The sequence below is a fragment of the Marmota flaviventris genome, chromosome 3 (assembly GCF_047511675.1).
Source record: "Marmota flaviventris isolate mMarFla1 chromosome 3, mMarFla1.hap1, whole genome shotgun sequence".
Taxonomy (NCBI): domain Eukaryota; kingdom Metazoa; phylum Chordata; class Mammalia; order Rodentia; family Sciuridae; genus Marmota; species Marmota flaviventris.
In genome coordinates this window covers 155,721,888-155,745,949 of record NC_092500.1, presented here as the reverse complement: position 1 = coordinate 155,745,949, position 24,062 = coordinate 155,721,888, and positions in this window count along the sequence as shown.

The window sequence follows — 24,062 nt, the reverse complement described above, 5'->3', positions numbered from 1 at the left end:
TTTATATTTATTTATTCTTTGTCTCTGTACATTAGCTATTTATAAGCTTGAAGATTCTGTGATATGCATATGTTACTATAATGACACCATCTTTTGTTCTCAGATGTGCTAAAGCTTGATTTGCGAGCCTACTCTTTGATTCTTTTCTATTTAGCACATAGGTCCCTGATGATTAGGTTGAAGTAAATTTCTTCATCTGTCAGTGGTTTATTTGGTCTCAGGATAGACATTCCATTTTTTAAGTGTAATGTTTCCCCCATTCTATTTATACAGTCTACTTCTTCAATGCAAGGACTTAAATGATACTCTTTGAATTTTCTGTTGATTGCTATGGAGGTTTGGCCCTAGTGTGCCTGACAGACTTCTGATATCATTCACTAACTCCCACAGAATTACATGTGTCTTTTTATTTCGTTTTTGAAATGTGAAAATTTACCCTAACAATGAGATCCTTTTCTTTGTTTTCCCCTGCCAAACACGCAGAGCAACTTGTCTTTGCCATAGTAGTTCTGTTTTTTCATTTTTTATCATCTGTTGAATTCCTGAGAAGGGAGCCTTGGTGGAATTGAAAAACAGTGGTTTTGTTTGTTTTGTTTCTTGATGTTTTCCCTCCTTGCACATTCATTATCACAGATCCTTGTTAGGGTGAATTTATGTGCAAGTTTGCTCTGTGAACAGTGTTTACCAGTCAGATATTTGTTCTCAGAGAATAGAGAGAAAGCATGGGACCACCTTAAAATTCTGTATTTCAGAAAATGGTCAATGATTTTGCAGGAGTGAGTTTATACAAGCAAAACATTTCAGAAAATGGTCAATGATTTTGCAGGAGTGAGTTTATACAAGCAAAACATTTCAGAAAATGGTCAATGATTTTGCAGGAGTGAGTTTATACAAGCAAAATGGATTGGTTGATTCATTGAGATTTTGTTATAGTTCAAATATTTTCAGAGGGAGTAAAAAAAAATTAAGGAAGGCTAATAAATTTAGTAAAAATTTTCTCTGGGTGTTTGTTCTCTCCTTCTGGATCATTCCCACATCTCTCAGATATAGTAGATCTACTCAGTCAAAGCTGTGAAATTGTAGGTTACATTCTTAGCTCATTTTGCATTTTGTATCCCCTTCCTGGATATTCTCATAGCCTTAATGATTATATTTTCTTAATCATGAGTTATTTGATTACAAGGAATTGAAACCAACTCAAATTATCTAGGAAAATTTATAATAAAACCAGAGAAGAACCTGACACAAATAGAGTGAAAAACAGTTAGCAAAGTTTCTCAAGAGCTAAGATCATAGGACCTGAATTCTGTTGTTCAAGGACTTATCATTTTGTCTGTTGGTTTCATCATTATTTCCTTCTGCAGACTAAGTTTTTTCATCCAGCTTATCTATATTGTCTATTAGGACTATTCTAATACTATACTCAGATAAAAATAAGAGCAAATCTTTTCTAGGATCTGCTCTACTTTTAATTCCTTCTAGATCAGACTCTGGATATCTGGGGTTCTAGAATTCTCAGGTTGAACCATTCTTGAATATCCTACCAGAGTCTGTGGAATCTTCTTCCTTGGGCTTGCTCTTCTGAGGGCAGCCCATTGTAGCAGGGGTGTGCATTCTTGGACTGTTGGCCACAGGATTAAAGTTCAGCAAATTGTTGGATCTTCAGCATCTGTGGTTTTTGTTGAGAATCCTATATTCAAATCTGTCATCATAAGCTATATTTGTCAACAAATAAAGATAGAACATATTTTTAAAACAATGTGTTAGTTTAATTTTATAACTTTTAGATACTTTTTTGAGTCCCAATATATGAAGGTCTATTTGTATTTCTGTACTGAATGCTTCAAATTAAGGGGAGGTCATGCCAATGTGGCTATCTATGAAAATTCCCTTAGATCTCAGTAAATTGGTTTCTATGTCATATCTCAAATTCTCTTGAGACAGATACCAGTTTTTCTAACTCAAATGCTTAAATGTTTTGTACATATTTCAAGGTCATTGTTTAAAGTTAAATACACTATTTTCTCTTTCTAACATCCCACTATTATTCATTCATTCAGCACATTTTTATCAAAAACCCATTTGGAGCTGGGTATTTTGCTAGTCACTGGGATCAAACTGATGAGCAAAGCCACTTACAGCCCTTGAACTGATGCATTGGAAGAGGCAGGTTCCATGTTTGTTTTGGTAGCACTGTTATCTACCTTCCAATGAATCCCTAGATTTTTAAATTATATATCATTTGATATCTTCTGCTGTATCCACAGCCAATCAACCTGGTTGATTTCACTTTCCAAGTTTCTTTTTCTTATTTTGTCTTTTTCCCCCCTCCTCTGTACTTCTATTTTCTTAGTTCTATATTAAAGTACCATTTCTCTCTAGATTCCCATTTGAACTTTTATCTGTTTTTTTAACATCATCATCATCATTATTTTTTTATATGTATCTAAAAAAGAAAACACCATCTTATTTTCTTGATGCTCATCCATCCAACCTCATGGGCTCGGATTTTCTTACTGCACTCACTCAACAATGCTCTCCCAAGACAGACGCTAACTCCCTATGAAATAACATTTAACTCATCATGAGAGAAGAGATCTTCTTAAACAGTTTCCTGCTTACATTTTTCCTATTTTGTTCCTTACTCTCTACATTAGAATATTAAATTTAAAAAGCACCAGTCTCTTATTTCTGTTCCTTTGCTCTTGAATATTTTCTCTACCTAGAAGTCTTTTCTCATTAAAATTCAATTTTTTCCAATCCCACCTACATCTTATCCCAAATGTGCACAAAAACATGATTGGGTTGCTTTTCAATGGATTTTTATCAAAACTTCTAAGGAAGTTTGTACATCAGAGGAACAAAGGAAAAGCTTAGTGAAAATTTTCTCTAGTTATGCAGATGATAACTGAGTGGAATTCCAAAGCTCTGGCTCCCATGATATCTGCCTTCTTCTAGGAGCCCAGCTACACTAGGCAGGCTGTAGGAATGATTACTTGCATAACAGAGATCCAAAAGTCCCTTAGGTAGCCCTTAAAATTTTTTATATTAATTCAATAAATAGCAGCATGATTTATTCATTCAATTTGATCACTTAAGTCCAGGTAGATAGATAAAATATTTTGATTTGGAATTTCATTTCCTTTGATTCAAAACACTTTCTAATTATTTTTTTTAATCAATGGGTTACTTAAAAGTGTTAGTTTTCATATATTTGGATGTTTTCTAGGTATGTGTGGTTAATAATTTCTAGTTTAAATCATGTTTTTATGATTTGAATCATTACCATTTAATTGAAATTAATTTTCTGGTCCATAATAGGATTTATCAATATAGAATATATTAGATCTTTTTTTCCCTTAGGAATATTAAAACAAAGGGCATGGAGAGCATTAACAATCCATACTTTTTTTTTTTTCTAGTAGATGTTTCCAATTCACAATACTATGTTACAAACATTAAAAGATATATGTCCAAAATTCTATAGATGAGTACTATTGTTGAGTAGGGAAGGAATGGAATCCTCATTTTGTTGATACTTAGGACATAAGGAAGATTCATTATATTTATCACAAGTTTTGGAGGGAATATTGTTTCTCTCACATTACATGAAAAAACATGGTAATTCTTTTTTTTAAGAGAGAGAGTGAATTTTTTTAATATTTATGTTTTAGTTTTCAGTGGATATAATATCTTTATTTATTTTTACGTGGTGCTGAGGATCGAACCCAGCACCCCACGCATGCCAGGCGAATGCATTACCGCTTGAGCGACATCCTCAGCCCCAAAAACATGGTAATTCTTAGTAGAGTTAAATCAATGAATCAAAAGATAATTTTAAGAGCTTGACAATGAGAAGGTGTTATTAAATTAGGGCCAATGGAATAAAAATATATCTTCAAAGAATTAAACACAATTTTAAGACTTTGCCTTAATTTAAAAATCAGGTAGATGAAAGTTTTAATTACATTTTATTTTGTTCTAATATTAGATCAAGTCTCCTTGGACCCAGAACTCCCTTATTCAATACTGATAAACATAATCTAAATGAAAGGCAACCAGTGAACCAATTAAGAATGCATTTTGTGAAAGTTTGCACTTGAATCTTGAAGTATGTACTTAATTCACAGTAGCAGATGCCAGTATGCAGCTGATATCTCCCTAACCAGGAGCCTATACACAAAGAGCCATGTGGACTCTGGATAATAATATCATTTTGTTTTTATTGAGCACTTATCTCTGAGGAACTAAAGTGATTTACAAGAATTATCTCATTAGTCCATATAATATTCTTATGAAGCAGAGAGGTGGCAGCTGATGCTGTCTCTGTTTCTTAGTAGAATTCTCTTGGTGTAGCCTGAGAAATCTGATTAGATAGGTGAGCCGGATTCATAACATCCTAATCTAAGGAAAGCTTTCTTTCAAACTTTGAAAGCATCATTAACATTCAGAACACATTTTTATAAGTACAGAAGTTTTCAGAATGCACACTGGCTAAACGAGCCAGCCATTTCTACAGGTCTTTTTGACAAGGTACATTCTTATAAACTTAAGATTTTATTTTTTTTTATAGATTTTCTATTAAATTCAGCAAGTGTATTTGAGAAATCTTCTATTTGAGAGGGGAAAAAAAATCAAAGCAGGGTTTCTTTTGCTGGGATGTTTTGATCTTATTGGTAAAGTAGCTTTCTACAGAAAAACTTATTCAGATATTCTACATATATATACTATAGATATCCATATACATAAATATATATACACATATATATAATATGTATGAAATATATACATATATATGAAACAATGCATCATATAGACATAATGTGGCATAGAGGGATATATATATACTATAAGAAGATAATTTTAAAAGAAAGTTTGAATTATAAACATAGCTCCCCACTGCACCTTGTATAAAAGGCAGATGCTGTGTGGTGGCCTTCAAGGCTGTACATGGACTGTCTAGATTACTTAACCAACCTCATCAAGTACAGAACTGTTTCATGTTTGGCCTGTCCTCAAACTTTTAACTCCTCTGCCCATGTCCCCAGCTTCAGCTGATGACCTTGCACCCTGTTTCACCCAGCAAATGGAAACAGACAGCAAAGCATTTCCACAAGCTGTTGCTGGCACGTTTGCAGACTTCACCTTGTCTGTCCTCATGTCCTCTGGCTCTCCTGCTTACCACGGATGAGCCATCTGGGATGTTTCTTAAGCCTGCTCTCCCCCATCACTTTTGTTCTAGATCCTTTCCCCTCTAGCCTTCCCAAGGCCATGCTCCAGGAATGCTTCTCTCTCCTGATTCAGCAAAATTTCCTTCTCTACCAGATTAGTAGGCAAACATTCTCTTACTTCTTCCATTAAAATAATTAAAAAAGAATTCCTTGGTGTTCTTATTCTTACAAACAAAAATCTTTGAAAGAGATGACAGTATGAACTGTTTTTAAATTTTTTTCTCTTCCAATTTTCCCCATGAACATTCAGGTTGTCAAAGTAGACAGTGATTTACCTACTATTAAATCCAGTGGTTGGTCTTTAGGCTTCTTGTTTGTTGATCACTTATCAAGGCTTTTGATAATTCCCTCCTCTTTAATACACTCACTTCAGTCACTGGTTTTCCTCCTATGTACTCAGACTCTTTTCCCATATCTTCTTGATATTTCAAATCCCTAAGTATTGGCATGGAGGAACTGGAAGTTCATTTTTTTATGTATTATATTAAAATGCATTGATACTATCCACTGTTCCCAATCCATTAACAGACCAAACATGGTTTGTTGGGATGCTGTGGTTGCCGGTTTGTTTCTTATGACCTGAGCTACCTGAAGAGTTCAGAGAAGGCTAAGTTAAAACTTGAACCAGATAATCCTTTCTAACTGATATTTTCACTCCAGGTAGAACTCACAGATTCCTTCTTGCTTTTTCTTTAGAATAGTTCAGCTGATAACTACCTTATTGCAATAAGAAGAGCCAGCTTAGATGTTAAATTAACAGATTAATTCCTAGAGGGATTCAAATACTACTTAGAACTCTAGTAATTCCAAATTGCTGTCCTCCAACACTGTGCACAGGTGACCTTGGGTTAGGAGTGTAGGAAAACCTTAGGGATTAGAGGGCATCATGTGGGCACTGGTAAGTTTTCACCTTATTATTGAGTCACTGAAGAAGGCCACCTTAAGTCCAAACTCTGAAGAATTTAAGGTTGGATGAGGGAGGGCCCTCAGAAAGAAAAGAAAAGAAAAGAAAGAACATTCCAGAATTTGGGAGAGAGATAGAAATATGTAATACTGATTTGGTGACTATCAGCTTATAAAGTGATCATTGAAGTTTGAAGTGAAGGTGAGCACTCATCTGAGGGAGAGACCAGCATTTTAGAGAATGCTCAGGAAATGGGAAAGGAAGAGCATTTAGATGACCAGGAAATATGGCAAGAATTGGGAGAGCCTCTACATATCCTCACTGAATTGCCAACATAACTTCAGTCTTATACTTGTTTTTGGAAAGAAGGCAAAACCGTGACTCAACATTTTAGAATTGGACTTTTAATTCGTATTTCTTCAGGGATCCTTACAATAGTTTTTAGTCTTTACAAGGCTACAAACTCATTGAGAATTTAATGAAAGCTATGAATCTTTCATCAGAAAAACAAAAACAAGTACATAGACAGACATGATTCGGCAAAAACAGAATCAGAGGACTCCTGGGTGCTGGCTGTTATTCACAGAGAAAGAGGGCTGGTGCTTCTTATATTCTGTTTGAGATTTTTGCTGCAGCTGCTGCTTTCTGAGATTCACTTGAGATTTTGTTGTAAAGGTAAAAGAAGAAATACTGAAATAGAGTTCGTTTCACTAAGTTCTGTTTTCCAACTTCATTACTGCCTTTTGTAATTATGCCATAAATGTACACACACACACACACACACACACACACACACACACACTTTCTCTTACATGAAGATAATAATATTTACACTACCAGTGTTATATTGTTTTGGGAGAAAGAACACGTTGAATAGAAACAATGTTCGTACAAACTAGGGAAATGACTGCTAATAATCTTCAATGCAATTGCCTTTCTTTGATAAATTAAATAGAAGAAGTAAAACTTTTTTGTTTGTAGTTGACATGTAAGTAGACGACATTATTTGTTTGTTAAAATGTATTTCATAAACTTTAATAAAGGTTTTAAATAGCACATTTGCTTTATTCCTCCTTTTCTAAATAAGAGTATACACAAATGTTTCACCTGATTCTAGGTGAAATTATGAAATGATGTAGGAAGTACAGCCCGAGGGAGAATCTATTTCAATTGGCAGCCAAAAGGAAAGGAGAGAGGGAAAATGAGGTCTAGAACAATATGAGGTTTCAAGTCCCTGTAGGTAAATTGAAATTTTGATTTCATTATCTAACGTTGATGGGTTGTTTTAGAGAGCTCTTTTGGTTTCAGAAGCCAGAATTCATTTAAACAAAGTCAAGGGAGGTAGAAGTTAAACTTCCTTAATAAAGTTACAAATGTTGCTGCTATGAAATCAATTTCAAGAATATTAAAAGTTAACCAAGTTTAGATATCAGGCATAAGGGTGATAGATAGAATCATACAGAGAAATTAGTGTGGTTCAAAATGTCCTTACTTTGACTCAGTGATGGTGGAATCTACTTAGTGACAAATTTAATGTGGCGAAACAAACAGGGTCAAAAGATGACACTACCACTGCAGAAATCAAGTGGTGTGATTTCTCTGTAAATCTGTATTTTTTTCATGTTTGCATGTTTGTATTCTCTCTGTCTATATGATTTCTCAAGTGGTCTATTATATCTTTCCTTGAGTACTTTCCTATCTGTATCAGTCACTGGAAACAATTTATGTGCTGTTTGAAAAACAGAGCAGTTACATGGATTAAAATAAATTTATTCCTAGTCTTTGAAGAAAATGATAGATGTTTATTTTAAATATCCAATTAGTTTACCTACCACCATGAACCCATAGACACATCTTAAGATCGTGGTGGCAGAAAATCATGTTAGCTCAGCACACTCAACAAAAGTAGGGATTCTGAAAGGCTCTGCAGGAATTTTATCTGTGACAGTGTGATGCTCATGAAGAATCATCTATTAGGACATGAACTTGGAGTACAGAATAGATGGGCAACTAAAATCTTTTATGGAAGATCCAGAAGCTGTTTTAATAATCAACATAGTGTTATTAATCCCCATCTTTCCTTTCCAACCTCATATAAAGCCTTGGATTGAAAACTGTGTTTAATCATCACCAAATATAATGAAATATAAGTTAAAGGAAGACGTAGCTACTTTTCAATTTTAAAATTTGTATTTATGAGAATTTTTTGGTCATCCTAAATAAACTTGATCATTTAGAACTTTCTAATGATCCCATAAACTGAGCAACATTTCTTATCAAACTTAGAAAACTTTCTTATAAAAGCATAGGAATATTATTCACACATTTAAAGAACTTTTTCTACTTATGAATTTTTTTGTTTCACCTTAAAGGTATTTTTTCAGAAAGAAGGGACTCACTATTCAATCACACTTTAACAGTTTAAATACTTACATGCAATTTGATTTCTTTGTAAAGTAGCCAGGTAAAATACATTTGAATGATGTTTTTAGATGTTTAAGGAAAAATTAACATGTCCTGAAGCTAATTGTATTTGAGATGAGCATGTTAATATTCCCAAAACTTCCAGTTGTATTTGCCTCATTTCTTACCTCCATAATTTCAGTATTTGGCCAAGTGTTTTTCCTGTCTAATCACATGGCTGAGTTTCAGTACCTTTGGCCGAGTACTGAAAAATTTCCTTTTTTTAAAAAATAATCTATTATCCATATGTCAATGAGGCATCACTTGCTAATAGGCAACTCTGACCTATTTCTACTTTGCTTGTAGCAGCTCACTGAGTTTTCCATGTCCACTGACTCCAAGTCAGCTCCTGAACAGAGCTCAGAAATCCCCTCATGATGGGACCCAGCTGTGACTTCTAGTTGCAGTCCCTTCCCTCCTGGTGTCCTGCTTTGCATTTCCAATGCTGCACACCAATGATGCACACTTAGTGTTTTTCGGCCTCTTCTTGGTTGGCTATTAATTAAGATACGTACCTAAAATTCATCTTGAATGATGAAAATATATTAAACTAAAATAACTATAAGAGTTATATACATGTCCTAGTGGAACAAGTATATCTGAAAGTTTGGGTGACCTTTATATGCTCATATCAAAAATAAATTTAGTTTTAATACATGCCAAGTTAATTTTCCTTTAAAAATTTTAAAAATGTTCATCAAATCAATTGTTACCTGTCTACAGAGAAATCAAAATGCATATAAACATTTGAACTCTTACAGCATTCCTATGAGCTTTTTTCCCTCCTGAAGAGGCCCATTTTGTCCTACTAAGATAGAATTATTTACCACTCCTTTGCTATTTTTCTAGTTTATATAGATTCCCGTTATTTCATTTAATGAGGTAGGGTTTTTTGTGTATATATACATATATATGTTTATATATGTTATACACACACACACATACACATATGTATACACATACACATTCACAAGTGAAAAATACATATGTTAATATAAAATACTGATTGGTATAACTCATAGCATGGTAAAAAACCAACTGAGTTTTCTCCTCATTTTTCTTCATCCAACTAGAAGAATCTTTGTCATATTATTTTCTGTCTAAAAATTATATTAAATTCAATCATTACACCATGGTAGATCAGTTAGCTTGAGCATCCTTCATGTAACTTTAAGATGCTGAAAACTATGGCTTCAATCAACTATAACAATTTGGAATGGATTGATTGATTATCTTCCTGAAGCAGACATGAGACCGGTTATATAATTAGTCCCATATCTATTTAACATGTGGACGTTATGCCAATTGTGAGACTGAAAGCATGTCATGAAATACACTGATATAATGTCCAAAGGAGTTAAGGTAGTCAATGCTGATAAAGTATTTATGACTTGAATGCATGACTAACTCAATGCAATCAGAGTGGGAACTTTTTTTACATTTTTCATTATTGATTCACCTGTGTTCTGATTGACATTGATTATCACAAATTCATATGGAAATTCATCTAATATTATACATTTCTGATGTGAATGTACATGTTTTTCTTATGTTTTCACACACACAAAAATATTGCCTAACTTTTCTTTATAGTTTCAGTAAAACATGCTTTATGTCCTTTATGACAAGCATTCACAATCCAATAAGTTATGTTTTTTTACACTCAGTACTGGTGTTACAATACTCATGTGGAAACTGTAATTCAATGTACCTTCAAAGAGCTGTCTCAGTTCCTTTGGCTCATTTCCACTCTCTCATAGAGGTATTGTAGTTTGAAAATGCTCCTTCTTAAAATTTGGCTCAATGTCCAAAACAAAATATGGAATTGAATAGCTGGAGGACTGACAATCTGCTTTGTTGTTGTTGAACATGAATTTATATCAATGCATTCTACAACCACACCAACTTTTACAAGAACTACTTGACACACTGGGGTTGCCAAGCATCAAAGGAATGTGTAGGTATTTTTCAGACACGTTCTACCAGTAATGCATGTTTTTCTTGTGCTGTGGTTTTTGGTAAAATGTAAGATTTATAATCATTAAAATTTTTTCCTTTTTTGTTTTTTTCTTCTTTTTAATCTATTTTTATTGGTGCATTACAATTATACATAACAGTGATATTCACTATGCCATATTTATACATGCACATAACATAATTTGATCTGTCTCATTCCCTAGTACTTTTCCTTTCCCTTCTCTCCTCCCTCTCCTTGATCCTTGTGCTTTACTGATCTCTCTTTATTATTGTTATTTTTATTATAGCATTATAATATTATAATAATATAAATATAAAAGTGAAGGACTCATTATAGTATATTTGTACAAAGACATAGAATAATTAGGTAGATTTCTGTCCCCAATATTTCCCCATGCCCTTACCTCCTCCCTGTCTCTCAATACCCTTAATTTTTTTTATTTTGTCAGATTATGTTCATCATCCCACTTGTCCATGTTTGTTTTTTAATTAATGCATTTATTTTCTTGATAATTTAACTTTGAAAATTCGGAAAGGAAGTCTGGAGAAGGCCATTCCTTTAAGGTAGCAGATATGGAGATTAATACCCCTATTGAAACTCTAGCCTTTTTCTCTTGCTCATAAGATTTTTATTTGGTCCAGGAAGAGGAAACAGGATGAAGAGACTGTCCCTTTTCAGAAAAACATGGCTCCACTCTTTGCTTCTTCCTTGGGCTAGAGGGATTCCCCTGAAAGTAGCCTTAGCTTTCACATTATTTTCTAAAAGTTCCCTTTATGGGCTTAACTTATAAAGACATGGTCAGCTTTTGAAAATGAAAATTATAAGGCATATACTGTGTCCCTGTTGATGGTTTTTATAAAAGCACTTCCCTCCTGAAGTTGGGAAGGGACCTCATGGCCTCATCAGGGAGCACTGGTGGCTTCTTCAATATTGGACTCCACTTCTGGCCTGATTAAGGGATGAGTAAGTTTGAACAGTAAATGTTACTATTCTGGGTCTTGTACTTTGGGAATGAATTGATATTTAAAATATAGTGGTGATCTTAGAAATTCAGGAACCAATATAAGGCCTTTAAAAATCCTCTTCCCTGCCCTTCCCTTTATAGGTATTCATGTAAACACATGAAATGAGGGCTTCATTTATACTCATTTAAGATGTCTGAAGCATTCTAATGCTGTCTTTTAAACTCAGCCATATTATAGTCAAATGGAATTATTTCTGGAATCAAAATTTATAGATGAAACTCTGTCTCTTTTTTGGCAAATGAAATCCTTTGGGGAAGGATCTTTTTTCCTGGCTCATGTAGTTGTTGGCTACTTTCAATCTCTCGTGTACTTTAGGGCTGAGGATCTCATTTAGACTTTCAGGTAACCCCATTGCTCTTTGTGACTCTAAGGGTCCTACCTCTTTTTTATAACATACCACGGCTGAGGAAACCTCCATGAGGGTATCTCTGACTATTCCCTACTTCTCCAAGAGTAGAAGAAATTTTTACTCCACAACTCACTGCATCCTGGACTTTATTGGAAAGAAAACACAGTTTTATTCCATGCCAGAATCTCCCTGCTCTTTCTCTTGACCTCTGAGTAGATCTGGTGTTTTTCTTACCCTCATTTCCTGTGGACTATACTACAGATGCAAGACTTTATTTTCTCTAGAGCCTATGTTGCTCATTCATTTCTTTTTTTTTTCTTTCCTGAGACTGTCCTTCCAGGTCAAGGAAATTTTGTCTTATATCTGGATTTGGGGAGTTTCCTGCAGAAAGCTGTTCTTCTTGTCATAAAGTAAATCTGTCATTCATGCTCTAAGTTATTCTTATCCTCCTGAGATCTAGGCTTTTGAAATTCAAAGTCAAGAATTGATGTTTTTATTTTATCTTTTTTTCTGATGTGTCAACACTTTCTTGAGAGAACAACACAACAAAGAATGCCCTAGAGATTTCACGAATAGAAAAACAAAAACACATTGGTTAATCTTTAAAAATATTGTTCTGCAACAGATATATTATGAATATCTCTCTATATAAAGACTTATATGCATATTTATGTATTAGCATATGTACATAGTTTTTAAAACTCCAGATGTCGTCTACCATTTACTAAAACATGATATGATTTATATATGTTACTTTTATTGAGTTATTAAAGTTCATTTTCTGTATTGCCTAGAGAGAAGACAATGGCAAGATATATACTGATTTTGTTCACAAACAGTAATCACTTGATAATGTAATCAATATGTTCCATTTCACTTTGGAGGTACTAAAGAAGAAAATTTAACTTTTATTTATTTATTTTTTTAATTTTTTTTATTGGTTGTTCAAAACATTACAAAGCTCTTGACATATCATATTTCATACATTAGATTCAAGTGGGTTATGAACTCCCATTTTTACCCCAAATACAGATTGCAGAATCACATCGGTTACACATCCACATTTTTACATAATGCCATATTAGTAACTGTTGTATTCTGCTGCCTTTCCTATCCTCTACTATCCCCCCTCCCCTCCCCTCCCATCTTCTCCCTCTACCCCATCTACTGTAATTCATTTCTCTCCTTGTTTTTTTTCCATTCCCCTCACAACCTCTTATATGTAATTTTGTATAACCATGATGGTCTCCTTCCATTTCCATGCAATTTCCCTTTTCTCTCCCTTTCCCTCCCACCTCATATCTCTGTTTAATGTTAATCTTTTCCTCCTGCTCTTCCTCCCTGCTCTGTTCTTAGTTGCTCTCATTATATCAAAGAAGACATTTGGCATTTGTTTTTTAGGGATTGGCTAGCTTCACTAAGCATAATCTGCTCTAGCGCCATCCATTTCCCTGCAAATTCCATGATTTTGTCATTTTTTAGTGCTGCATAATACTCCATGGTGTATAAATGCCACATTTTTTTTATCCATTCATCTATCTATTGAAGGGCATCTGGGTTGGTTCCACAGTCTAGCTATTGTGAATTGTGCTGCTATGAACATCGAAGTGGCAGTATCCCTGTAGTATGCTCTTTTAAGGTCTTCAGGGAATAGTCCGAGAAGGGCAATAGCTGGGTCAAATGGTGGTTCCATTCCCTGCTTTCCCAGGAGTCTCCATACTGCTTTCCAAATTGGCCGCACCAATTTGCAGTCCCACCAGCAATGTACAAGTAAGTGACTCTGAAACAATGAACCATTGTTAGAACAGGAAACCTATTTATTCTTCCAGATTTTCTCCCCTCAGTAAGATGTGGAAGCTATAAAAATACACATGGATTTCACTGCCGTTATCTGCTATTATCTTTTAGAGGGCATGATAAATCCACTGAACCCCTGAAAGCTAGTTCCTTCTTCATCAGACTTTTTGGTGAACTTTTCTACTTCTCTTGGTTTCTTTCAAAATTGTTCATTGTCATTGTCACCTAATTGGGTCTCTACCTTGGAAGTAAAACTTCCCATCCGGGCTGAAGAATATTCCTTCCCAATAGCCACTGCTATGGCAGATAAACATTCCATATTTTAAGTACCAGAGCAGACCAGTAATCCATACCAAGGACGAACTGTTCAATAGGAAAGAAATAGATTTTTCTCTATCTTGCATATTATAAGCCAAGTGGCCAGCTGCTTCCATTTACAGACATCTAGTTATTTGCCCATGTCCCATCTTCAGGGCAGATAAAATTAGACCACAAACAATTTGGTATCAATGCAAATTTTAGTCAGAGCCAGCCCTTCTTAATTTGAATCACGAAAAAGCATGCACTCTTCTCTTTTGTACATCTCAAGACCTGATGCAATTTTTTTGCAAGACTCATAACTTTCTATGTGACTGATATTAAATAATGAGTAACACCTGGAGAATCATATTGTGCTTTGTCTTATTAAAAAATATTGAGTCATTGAGCCAACAGAAATGAGGTTTTAGGAGTAAAAGGCCCAATGGCAAGTAAGCCTTATCTCCATAAACAAAATTTAGAAGGGGAAACTGGGACTTTTAAAATTTGAAACCAATATAAAATTGAATGCTAAACATATGAATGCATCACAATGTGATGTGACTGTGGGGGCACATATACTCTGAGAAATGATTTATCTGATGATATACACCTTTGGACATAAATGATACGTGGGCCCATCATAGTCAAGCTATGGTCCTGGAGGAGTCATGACCATCTCTATTGCTAAAGAAAGCTTCATGATAATGGAGTAATGGTTGTTACTTCTACCTTTATCAAGGCTGTGTGCAACTAGAAATCTCTGTTATTTTAATTTGCTGACATGAGCTTTTAATTTTATCAGCTGATATATGAATAATTGAGGCTTATATTAAGCTATATGCATTTTATTTTAATTTCTCAAGTTATTTCATTAAATGTCAAGAATAATTTAATATCACTGCCTCTTTGTGAAGCAACACTGGCTCTTGTTGATTAGTTTCCTTATATGTGGACAATACTTAGCTTTATGTTCTCCCTATTTTCACAGAATAAATTGATATATGAGGAAGATTTCTTTCTTTCTTTCTTTTTATTATAGTACTAAGAATTAAATACAGGGCCTCATGTGTGCTAAGCAAATGTTACACCCCTAGTCCCAGGAAAATTTGTTGTTGTCTAAGGAGTTTAGAGTTTACGTTTTATAAATAAGATGAAAATGGGTTATTCCTTTCACATTTAGCAATTTTATTTTGATAAAGTAGATTTTTATTTTTTGTCAAAATTAGATATCAGACAACCTTGAGAACTTTAGGAAAAAAAAGCATAACAACATTTTTTCAGATTTTAGCATAAGCTTACTCATTTTGTGAAACAGAATAATCACATTCACCTTAAAGTGTTTGGAGAAAAAGTTCAATTTCTTTACTTTTCAAAGTCTACTCATTTGTCCTGATGGAAGTCCATCCCATTATCAAAAGCTTTACAGAATTTTTCAGATTTGTGAAGGTTTTGGAATAATAGAATAATCATGGCAACAAATGTTCTCTTAACTGACTGTACTAGTCTGCTTTCTGGCACTCACTGTGACTAAATAACTGAGATAAATCCACTTAAAGGAGGAAAAGTTTATTTTGGTTTGTGGTTTCAGCCCATGGTTGCTTGACCTGGTTGCTTTTAGGCCTTCCATGAGGTGGTGGTACATCATGGTGGAGGAACGTTTCTCAGCTCATGGAGGCCAGCAGCAAAGAGAGAGAACTCATTTTATAATAAGTTCTTTCCTCAAATCTGATGAAGCCATGAATCCATTCGTGGATTAATACATTCATGAGATCAAAATCCTCATGATCCAATCACACTCCAAAGGCCCCACCTCTGAACACTGCTGCGTTTGGGACCAATGGTTTAGCACATGAACTTTTGGGAAACATTAAAAAATCAAACTATCACAGCATTTTATTTGTAAATTAAAGTATGCCTTGGTTCATTCATTTTCTTTAACAATTGTTGTCCTTAGGTACAATTCTACATAATGTTATTGTCTGTTTTGCAGATAAAACAAAAATCAATAAATGTTATGTCCCATTAATTGAAGAACATTACAAGATATATTGAGATACATACTTATATCCTTTATAAACTTGTAATAAAGGATAACAGTGTAATAGTGATATTTAATTCCAGGTTTTAGATGCTACATTAATGTCTCTATTATTACCATCTTATGTGTGTCTTATATATAGCATGTACTTACTAATAATAGTATTTCTGCTACTAATAAAAATGCAAGATAATAATATTTTAATATACTTATTCATCAGATTTTGTGATTATAAATAAAGGAGAATACTTTAATGTCTTCATAGGAGATGTCAAATATTCCTTTATATAGCAAAATTTGTATAGCCCATTTTACCAGGAGCCATGTCACACACCTGTAATCCCAGCAGCTTGCAAGGCTGAGACAGGAGGATCACAAGCTCAAAGCCAGCCTCAGCAAAACGTGAGGTGCCAAGCAACTCAGTGAGACCCTGTCTCTAAATAAAATACAAAACAGGGCTGGGGATGTGGCTCAGTGGTTGACTGCTCCAAGTTCAATCCCCAGTATCAAAAAAACCCAACATACATATATTCAAACAAATGGGATATATATATATATATTTTTTTTTTCAAACAAATGGGATATATATATCCCATTTGTTTGAATTCAAAACACACATGCTTTACCAAATGTGTGATTAGGAAGAAAGAAAGTTCTTGTTTGAATACTTTATCTTCAATCATAGACAGAATGATCATTTCAGGGATTCTACAAGCTGTGAAAAGCATCTTAGTTCTACTGCAGTGTGGACTAATTTTCTATTATATTATTGGTTAAGTATGGCAGGCACCTTTAGTTCTATTAGTAAGAGAGATGTTAATCACGCATTTGAAATTCTAAAAGTTTCTGCTCTTTAAATTTTTAATTTAGGAATATTCTTGCAAATTTCCATTATTTCTTTAAATGCATACTATGTTTCATTAGATCAGTATTTAGCAAAGTAATTAGATTTCAGAATCTCTTAAACTGATGTTTAAAAATGTAATGCATTATTTAACGCAGGATATGTTCTGAGAAATGTCATCAGATGACTGCATCATTTCAGAACATCCTATCATGTATTTACACCAATCTAGATCTTATATCCTATATATTCACATCTAGGCTGTTTGTCATATACATACGTACACGTGGTATGTCGCTAACTAAAGCATTACTGTGCAGTGCCTGACTATATATGTATAAGATTAACTTGAATATAGAAGAGAAACATTCAGAAATGCTAAGGCAGATTAATATCAATTGTCTACCAATGAATAACTGTACACACTTAGAATATAACTTAGAAAAAAGAGAACATATTCTACAAAGAAGACTGTCCCCGTTTACTCTCTGAATATTAAAATATTTTTATTTATGGTATTCATTTAATGGCAGATAAAACCTTAACCTCAGATAGGAAAAAAAAATTTCATCTGCTATTAAACAAAATGTGGAAAATAATTCATTTTTTAACACCTGTGTTGTGTTGACTTCATGGGGAATCTAGGGAAAATACCTTAGAAAGAAAACTTGAGGGTCTGTAGTCTCCCTTTACTTTGAATTTCTGGGAAGAAAAGAAGTTAGACTTTTCAAAAAATTAATTTGAAATGTAAATAATAACTCTCCATATTTTTCAGCACAAGAAAATTATTTTCAAAGCAGGCGACTGTGTGAAGTCTTACATGGTTTTATCGAAAAAGATATAGACCCCCGCCCTTCTCAAAAGTTTAGTGAACCTTTGCTGACAGGCTTTCTTAGTTGTCATTCCCGCCCCTGGCTCCCAAACATCTAGACTGTAAAATTTGATTCCAGCCTGTCAACCATTAAGCAGCAATAATTATTTCTCAAACAGTGAAGGTGAAGTGTGACAGTCATTTCATATCAACGGCCTTTTCCAAGCTTCATAAAACTTTCAGGTTTCTTTTTCTTTCTCTGCTTATGCACCAGCCAAGGAGAACAGAAAGCTAGGGGAGACAGAACTGAGATTTCTTTATGTCCTTCCACCCCCCCCCCCCATCAAATTAGACTTTTAAAATGAAACTTGGTAACAAGTGCAGCTAAAACACACTTTGTAGTTTCCCAGGCTTTTAAACATAATTGTGATATTTTTATTGCCCTCAATTAGACCACTGATTATAGTTTCTTTAAAACAATAATGATCACCACAATAACAAAGCCCTGCCATTTGATGCACAGAGTAATTTTGGGAGAGAAATTCTTAGCTTTGTAGAAAACATCCTGCTACTCCTGCAGTCTTGCTTGAATTTCTGTTATGTTATTGGTTAAACATGACAGGCACATTTAATTGCATTAATAAGAGAGGTGTTAATCATGAAATGGGAATGCTAAAAGTTTTAATTTAGGAATAATTTTGCAAAGTTTTGTTGTTTTCTTTAAATGTCTGCTCTGTCTTATAAAATCAGTATTTCTCCAAGCGAATAGTTAGACATTGGGATCACTTGGGCTGATGTTAAAAATATAATTTCTTGGTTAAATATTCTGAATCAGAGATGGGGAAGTCAAGGGGATTCCAGGCATTGACATTTTAGTTACCTTGCTGTGATGCTAATGGACACCACTTTGAAAACTATTAATTAGACACAACTCAGATGTCAAGTGTTAATAGCTTTAGGAAAAAACAAACCATGACAGATTAATTTACTTTTTCTTTTGAATCAGAAAGGTAAGCTTTGTAAATAGGGACAAAAAGTCTCAATTTGTATTTTAAGTGTAAACTTAGAAAATGTATGCTGGAAATGTAAAGAATGGATTTCTATGGTCTGAATGTTGCTTCTCCCCAAAATTAGTGTGTAGACCCCATGAACCCAATGTGATGGTATTAGGAAGTGGGTCCTTTGGGGAAATAATTAAGTCATGCAGGTGGAATTTTTGTCCATATAAAAGAGGCTTTGGAGAGCTGGTTTGCCCCTTCCAGGAAGTTTTATTTCACTCTACAGCAGTTACAGAGAGAAGTTGCCCTTTATGAATCAAGAATTGTGCCCTCAGCAGATACTGAATCTGCCCACGCCTTGATCTTGATCTTGCCAGCCTCCAGAACTGTGATAAATAAATTTCTCTTGGTTACAAGCTGCCCAGTTTGTGGTATTTTGTTTATTGTAGCAGGAGGAAACTAAGGTATGGATTTTGCTTGTGAGAATCCGGATGGTGATTCCCATCACGATGGCCGAGAAATGGAAACAACTAATGTATCCATCAAGTCATCAACTGATGAATGCACATAGACTCCATAGAATACTACTCAGTTATAGAAAAAAATGCAATCCTGTAATCTGTAATGACATAGATGGAACTGGAGATTACTATGTTAAGCAATATAACCAGGTACAGAAAGACAAGTATCACATGGTCTCAATCATATGTGGAATGTAAGAAAGTTGATCTCATAGAATCTGAGAGTAGAATGGTTGTTACCAGAGGCTAGTAGTGGGGAAGGAGGGATGAGGAAGGACTGATAAATGGATACTAAGTTATAGTAAGATAGAAATGAGAATTTCCAAGGTATTTCTGGACACAACGTGACTATAAATTATAATTATCTACTGTATATTTCAAAAAAGCTCAGAGAAACAATTTTAAATATTTTTATGATAAAAATGACAAATGTTTGAGTAGGTAAATGAATATAATCAGATTTAAACATTATACAATGTTTGCATGCATCAAACATCACACGTTGCCCCAAAATATGTATGATTTTTTTTTGTTAAAAAGTAGATTTACTTTAGATAAAAAAAGTAAAAATCAGCATATTATAGTGATGCAGCCATATCAATGTTTATAGCAGCTCAACTCACAAAAGCTAAACTATGGAACCAACCTAAGTGCCATTCAACAGATGAATAGATAAAGAAAATGTGGTATATATACACAATAGAATATTACTTAGCCTTGAAAAAGAATGAGATTATGGCATTTACTGGCCAATGGATGAAGCTTGAGAATATCATGCTGAGCAAAATAAGCCAATCCTCAAAATCTAAATGCCAAATGTTTTCTCTCATATGTGGTTGCTAATTCACAATAAGGGAGTGGTGGGGGGTGCTTAGGGAAGAATAGTTCCTTTAGATTAGGTAGAGAAGAGTGAAGGGAGGGGAGGGAGTATGAGAGTATGAAGGATAGTGGAATGAATTAGACACTATTGTCCTATGTACATATATGACTACACAACCCAGAAAAATGAGAAATTATACTCCATTTATGTATGATGCACTATATAGTGACTTCTATGAATTATATTGTATTCTACTCTTCATATACAACTAATTACTTAAAACAAATTTTAAAAACTGGAGTAGAAACAGGAGTGGTAGAAGCAGAAGTCAATCAGAAAATAGATCAAGACACATTTTAAAACATTATTTGTTTTTCTATTCCCCCTGGAGAGACACAGTGCTTAGAGAGCACTGGAATATTTGGGTTCAATGTTTTTATTGAATTAATATCTCTATATCTATGTAGTGATTAATATTAGAGCTATCTGCTAAATAATAAAATTCTATAATTATTCTTGGAAAATTCTTATTTAGGCCTAAGAGATTTTCTGTATTTCAAAATTTTGAAGTTGTCCATTTTTCCTTATATGTATTTCCCTACATTTGAGTAAAGATAATATAGATGAATAAAAGTAGACTTTCTATGGCATTAATAGTTTTCATTTGTTCTGACATAATTTCTAGGCATTATACTTAAAAGTGTATATGAAATTCCCAATTATTAATCAGGAGAAAAGCTAACCTTATTTGGCAATTGTCTATTTTTCAGGTTCAAAGTCCCTAAGTTACTTCAAAAATCCTTAAGTAGCTGGAGAGGAAGTGGCTATTAGAACAGAAGTGTGAGTTACACAGCAATGTGCTCGGCTGTGATGTAATACTATTTCTGTGGGATTTAATGATGAAATTAGGAGGCCAGCCCCAAACAGATGCCTGGGCAGTCAGGCATCATTTCCTTTTCCTCCTGCTCCATTTGACAATTCCTGTCTCAATTCATTCTTCACCATTTGTTATTTATTCATTCAATTACTATTCTATTAGCAGAGTATATAATGGTATATAAAAAAACAACAACAACAACAACAAAAAAAACCTCTGCCTTTGTGGGTCTACAGTCCAGAGGAAAACACACACACACACACACACACACACACACACACAGAAACAAGGGAGAGAGGCATGCAGACCCACAAGGGAAAAGCATTGCTGGTGAAGAGAATGGTGAATTCTAAGACTTGAGGATACTGTGTGCTTGAATGTTCCAGAGACAAGAGGGAGGCTCATTGGCTGGAGTAGAGACGGGAGTGGTGGAAGCAGAAGTCAATTCAGAAAATAGACCAAGACGTGTCCTTTTTCAAAGGCCCCAGTGTGTACTCAGGTTTTCTTCTGTGTAAGACAAGAAGCCATAAGAGTGCATTAAACAGAAAAGCAGAATAGAATCTTACTTGCGCTTTAGGAAGACCATTCCAGATCGTACGTAGAATAGAGACAGTTTGGTAGGGTTGGAAGTGGGGACAGTCCAGATGGAATGGAATGGTGGCTTGACTAGTGGGGAGGGGTCCATATGATGAAAAGCACAAGGATTCTGAATGTATTTTGAAGATCTACCCCAACGATTTAGTTTTAGGATAAAAGAAAGAAGCAAAAAAACCAAAGATAAAGCTTTAGGCACGAAAAACAAACCAAGCCGCATCTACCTAGGTATTGAGGCTTGTGGGTTAGAGGGTCAGGAGAGACTTTTGTGATTGTGTTGGAAAATTGGGAAACTCCACAGTTTTGATTTAGCCACATTAAGTTTGAGGCCTTCGTCACCTAGACCAGGACCTACAAACTGCCATCCATGAGTAAAGTCTTGTGTACTTTATATAAAGTCTTGTGTACTTTATTGTGTACTTTATACTTTACTGTCTTTATAGGGCCCACAAGCATAGAATGACATTTTAAAAGGTTGGAAAATAAGCAATATTTTGTGACATGAAGTTTATATTAAATTAAATTCGTCAGTTAGGAAGTTTTGGTTTGAGCCCAGTCAGACTCACTCATGCATGTTGTGGTTTTATGCTACAAGAGCAGAGTGGAGTAATTGCAACAGTGACCATCATGTGGCCCCCCAAATTGAGAGTATTTATTACCTGCCCTTCGATAGAGCCCTGATCTTGATTGTATCACAATATTGTGTAGCTGGAATTGTGAGAGTGTTAGCAGCAATTTCTGCATCATCACCCATCAAGGTAGTCCAGTATTTGCTCATTTCATTGAAGACCTTAGTTATAAGAATATTTTAAAATATCTGTAAGCTTTAAGTGCGCTTCATCAGGCCCTTTACCAAAAATAGATTGTGGTGAAAATAAAACTCTGCCAGAACAAGAGAGATACTGTTTTTTTAAATAAGTCATTTGAATTCCCCAAATAGTGTCACATATGGCCTGGCTTATTCACCCAAAAAAGCACTGTCCTAGACATAGTGTCTGACATGCCTGTTGTGCTATCTCTGAGAGAATGTTGATCATCAGAAGTGGATTAGAGGAAGGCTTTTCTACTGTCTTGGGACCCTTCAATGACAAAGGAGAAATTCAATATTTTTACTGAGTTTTCAGATTCATCATTCTATAACTCCTAAAAAAGAATGAAGAAACTGAATTCATTTGCATTTAGACAATAGTGTAGTGGTATTGGTATTATTAAAACAACAACAACAACAACAAAAACCCTTTCATTGTCCCCAAGTAAATAAGGTTGATAATTTGCAAGACTGAAAAATGATCTTCATTTTATGAGAGCTGCACTCCAGTTGTTTTGTGTTTATATAGGAATGTTAGCATCGAAGGACACAGTACATGCTGCAAGGTATTTTTTCTCTGAATTTATTTTAATATTATTTTTAGGTATTCACCAATTTTATACATACAGAATTGCTTTATACTCACAGGAAAAACTTTAGAACATATTCAATATGCGAAAAGATATTTTCTTTAAACCTTTTATATCTAGTGGAGCTTTTTTCCCTTTCTATAAAAAGATATATGGGAGGAGAAATGATCAAATCCCCAGCAGGAAGTTAATACCTGCTGAGCTCCTCTGACAGTGGCAAGGCTCCCCTAAAGCCTCATAAGTGTGTGAGATCCAGTCTTCATAAAAATGAGTCAGGGCTTGCTCGGTGACAGGTACAATCTTCCATTTCTTAAGTTATTTTTAACTTTAGAACATGATTTCTGTGAATTTTATTCTATTGAACCTGTTTCCTGCTACTTAATCATGTAAGAAGTTTTGAAAGTATATAATTTGCTCTTTGCTTTTTGAATATTTTATGACCTGAAAAAAAGAAAAAACACACAACATGCATCACTACTTTTTTATTCCTCTTTTACCTTGGAAGTGTTAAAAAAGATTAGATTGTATTAAATGTCTATATACATGCCCATGGTCATAAGCTATGAATTACAAGGGAAAGACCTCCAACTCTCAATGATTTAGAGCGCATGCAGATTTTATCATTATGATTTGCATATAATATTGTATGGTTTACACTGTTATTATTATTCTCATTAGAAGCATCACCATTTCTCTATTATTCATTAAGCCACCATTGGAATATAAAACTTTGCTAGTTACCATTGCAAATTGTCACTTTCATTTCTCCTTCTCCATTTTAGTGATTTTTTTTTTACTTAATTTTGATACAAGAAAAATGTCATTAACATTGTTCATAATCCCACCAGTAACATCTGATAATTAGGTTGACTTCTGTCAGAGAAGTCAGGAATCCCACTAACTGAACAGAATGTCACTTGAAAATTCAGTGAATTTTAGAACCTGTCTAATACAGGTGATTGGATTGCTAATTTTACAGGTCACTTGTTAAAACAAGAATAGCATGTAATTGGTCTGTTTCTTGGGGATAGATTATTATGAGACTGGAAAAGAACCCAATTAAGCCAACTCTAATAAATGCATATGATCACCTACTATATAAGCCTTCATATTC